Below are 4,536 nucleotides of genomic sequence, written 5' to 3'. Positions count from 1 at the left end.
TTACAGGATTAATTTATAATCAACGACTGATTTTTTATTAAATGAATAAATGGAAATCAACTCATTTATTTATTTAATTATTACATCAATAATTGATTTTAAATAAATAAATTAATAACTGATTTTTAATTTAAATAAATAAATGAAATCTAATTTATTCATTTGTTTATTTATTTTTTAAAGCCCAAATATTTATTTATTTTCTCGAATGCTGCCAGCCAGAATTGCATGCATGCGTATTAAAGAAAAGAAAAAGATACTCAACACAGGAGTACAAATACTACAAGAAAAATGTCAATAAACATCACACATTAGACATCGGTTGCCAATGCCACTGATGTTAAAAGATTTAATAACATTACCCCATGTTAATCTGATGTCTATATTATTTTAAGATATCGGTTATTTTACAACCGATGTCTAAATTGCCTAAAAAATTACAAAACGCTCCCACTTTAATATATTTCCCACTTAGTCAAAATTTTCTCATTTATTCCAAAATTTCACCCCCGCATTGGCCAATATTTTTCTTCCCCCCATTTTTTCCCTTATTTCTCTTACTCACCACTCTCTCTCTCACTCATCTCTCTCGATTCTGTGCTCACCTTCACCCACCAGCACCCTCTCTCCCTCATTTGTGCTCACCTCTCACCTCTACTCGTCTTACGTCCCTCCCCCTCTCTCTCTTCACTCTGTACTCTCTACTTTCCTTCTCAATATTGGTAATAAGATAAGCTTGGTAACCTTATCTTGTTAGAAACTCAAATGGTTAAGCTTGAATCGAACTTCTCTTCTCTGCGTGAAAGATTAACCGAATCAAACTTTATAAATTAGGAGTTTTTTAAATCAAAACCCTAATTTTGTAAATTGGGAATTTTTCAAATTGAAACCCTAATTTGCTTTATGATGTTTTCATTAATTTCAATGTATTTCGAAGTTACTAATTAATTTGAATTTGTTGTGTACAGGACCTTTATTGCATACGACTGGGATTCAGATATTTAGGTATGAATTTTAATTTAAAGATTTATAATATTTGTGGACTAAGATTTGAATTGGTCGTGTTATACTTGTTTATGCTAATGTTTTTGGATTTTTAGTCTATTAAAAGTGCAATGACTTCTATGTTTTGAGGACTGGAAATGGGTTTGGAGTGTGTATTTGTGAATGTTGATTATTGCGTATTTGCTATAAATAATTCGTGACCTTATTTGGAACTTAATAATGAAACCTGAATAATACGTGGATGCGCTTCGTGGATGATTTTTAAGCTGTTCATTTCACTGAATCTGCATTTTTTTTATAAGCCAACCTGAATAAGGGCTTTGAATAAAAACATGAAAGATACTCTTTACTTGTAGCATCTATCTTCTACAATATAGTATATAACCGGACCAGTGTTGTACACTAGTATGTTCATAAATGTTTCCAGTTTTTATTGTTTATATTTGGTTCATATTGTTTAAATAATTACAGAATAAAGTTCACGATTTATTGTCAGAGCATTGAACAACTTATAACAGTGAATCTCGACTCTGCAATTTTTTCTCTCTTTTTCTGCACGAATGCAGAAGTCCTTGATGTTCTCTAGAAAACAATTACTCGGGCTAATTAGACTTCTTTTTCTGGCTTTCTCGCAGCGATGAAATTTTTGAACAAAATCCAGTCTCACCTATAACCGAGGAAAAAGGTTTGATTTTTGTTTAATATATTGTTTTTCCCAGTGAGCTTTGTTTGTTTGATATTTATCTTTAATGTTATAATTTCAAGTATTTATTTACCTTCACACATCAGGAGCTAAGTAAAGTGATATTTCATAGGTTAAATGTATCATGTATATGAAAACAAATTTAAAGATGCCATCTAATGATTCTTGAAACATTCTTCTACTTCTGGCTAACTGACTAGGTAGACTAATATATAGAGGTGGACCACTAGTTGAGCAAAGATAGTTTGCAACTTAGACTATTTCATTCCTTTTTAGGAAAACTTGGACATTGCATATTTTGATTAATCTACCGCTAATGTTTTTGCATTTGCGATGATAACCAGAATTGTAGCAGAATCTAAACCTCCTTCTTGATTTAATAGTAGCAATATACAGTACTTGTATCTTTATTTTCAAAGTTGTATAAAATGAGGACTGATTTATGCTTGCAGAGAGACATGGCTAATTTATGCTTGCACAAAGACATGGCTAGCTTTATGCTATTCTTACAAATTTATGACATCTATTGCTTGTAAACAACATGCTGGATATACATCGACCTGTTCTACATAAGACCAGTTTGTATAATCATGTTCCTTCAGTTGAGTTAGTAACTTCGTGTGATTCAAAATTGTCTTCATTTTCCTTTCTGAAATTTGGCTATAAGTCTTTCCAACCTTCTCTTTTCTGCTCTTTGAGGCCATCGATTTTTAGGAGTTTAGCTCCTAAATTTCATTTTCTCTTGCAAAGTTATTTACCAGCTGGATGTAAATAGTTTCACATTTCAAACAGTCATTCTGCCTGCTTGATAGTAGATAAATCTATATTTCACTTGTTAGATAAATGCTTTACATACAAGAGGCGATGATATGTGTTTTTTATAACTGAAGGAATCATAAAAAGTTGGCACAATGTACTCTTTGCAGTTTACTAATGTCATAGAATTATGACCGAGTACCATTTTCTTTTGGGCTTTTTCGCGATATAGAAATCAGGGGAATATCTCTTAATAACATTGGGCCTGAGAATATAGTTGAATTGAAATGCGTGATGATTATATGAAGGAGTAAGTTTCAAGTCATTTTATTTCACTCAGAAAGCAGAGCCCTGTATAATACTAATAAGTATTCATAGCTTTAGTGAACTCATGTCACAATTATAAACATTCAAAATGGTCTAGACATCTATGATGTGATCTGTCCCAAATTTAGTTTCTTTCTTATTTGGTAGGACAATTTATAATCTGTATTTCCTTGTAGTGTTTTCCTAAGTTCTGGAAGAGGATTTTTATCCTGCTATTAGAACACATACCGCATTCTTGAGAGTTTGGAAAAGATATGGGTTCACCCCAGAAGGTTTTAATCTCGCCACCTTTAGTGTTCAGGTATATAGCTAGGCCTGCCCATATATAATATTTTTCTTTTTTTAGTTATTTCTATATTACTATACCCTAAATTATATTGTATGGAATCATAAGTTATATGATGGTTGCCAAAGTTAATTAAAGTAAAAATGTTCCTCACTATTATGTATTGAATTTATGTTTGAACTTAATTTTTCAACTCTTTTGCTCTTATTATGCAGATCTGCTAGTTATGGCAGAAAGAAGGTTCCGAAGATGATTGAACCCTTAGGCAGAGGTTATATACAGCATTGAACCCTGGTGATTCAACCCCCGCAGCACTCCATATTGTAACACCCCCAAATCCGGGATCGGGGATCCGGGTTGTCACGAGTTCCATTTCCCTTAATAACACCCAATCTTAATAATTACTCAACTACTCTGTACTGTGACCCCATAATAAACACACACACCACACGTTATAGTCTCAGAGATGAACATCCAAAAATAACCACAAGTCATTTTATTCCACAATTATCTGCCAATACACCTTAAAAGGTTTTCTGAATAAATTTACATTTCTTTACCATTATTACAATTCATAAATATACATAATCTGGTACATTAGAAGCTGAAAGCCTAGCCTATTGGTAGCTCCTACCTCAGCTACGGCGGCATCAATGCTTCTAGAAAACTGCGGAACGTCTCCTAATCGCTTGCGAATCGGGAGCTTGGTCCTGTTCATCCTTTCTATCTGTTGTTGTGTGATGAAAGAAGAAAGCAAGGGTGAGCAGCAAGCCCACCAAAATAATATGTATAATGATTAATAGTATATGAGCCTTCTCTTAGTACTCATGAAAGTCTTGGTCAAAAGAAATGAACCAAGTTGATATCTTAATGCGATGAAGTCGCAAAATATTCAGTATATATATATATACATATATACTTTTCAAAATATTGGAAGTCCTCTTCCATGCATAATATACACAAAGTCCAAGTGTATAACTGTATATATAAAAAAGAAATATCGTTGCAAGGTGATCTCATATATCTAACCTTGTCTCAACGTTTTTCTGAAAATCTTTGTCATTCATAAGACAATTATTAATTAGATATAAGTTTAAAAGATGAAGTTACAAGATACCCCAATATACTTATATCTTTCCCAAATACTACTTGAACTACCACCGTTCAAGTTATAAATTAGCTTCAAAAGTTCATCACATAGATGAGACTATAAGACAAGATTTGAATAGATTAAATCTTTAAAATATTATCAAAATAAAATGAAGTTACGAGATACTTCATTTGATGTAAACATCATTTTGAAAACTTGACCCTGCCAACACTCAACAATCGCCCAGCCGTAGCCTTTCTATCGAAGTGCTCTGGGTAGTGTTGCAGAAATTATCCAATTGGATGATGAACTCATTACGGGAGTTTGCCGCACCAGGAAGACCACTTACGATGATCAGTCGTAGTAGTA

The 4,536-nt window shown here is 32.7% G+C and overlaps 1 long non-coding RNA gene across 1 annotated transcript; it reads left to right on the top strand.

Annotated features, from left to right (window-relative positions):
• Window positions 1–571: 571 nt before the first annotated feature.
• On the top strand, window positions 572–3,520 carry LOC141683007 (uncharacterized). Its single transcript, XR_012560057.1, has 5 exons — window positions 572–722; window positions 969–1,005; window positions 1,641–1,690; window positions 2,968–3,092; window positions 3,293–3,520. It is a non-coding gene; the product is annotated as an uncharacterized LOC141683007 (long non-coding RNA).
• Window positions 3,521–4,536: the final 1,016 nt, after the last annotated feature.

Source organism: Apium graveolens, chromosome 9 (assembly GCF_009905375.1).
Source record: "Apium graveolens cultivar Ventura chromosome 9, ASM990537v1, whole genome shotgun sequence".
Lineage (NCBI taxonomy): Eukaryota > Viridiplantae > Streptophyta > Magnoliopsida > Apiales > Apiaceae > Apium > Apium graveolens.
Note: the sequence above shows the minus strand (reverse complement) of the source record. Positions and strands in the feature narration are given on the sequence as shown.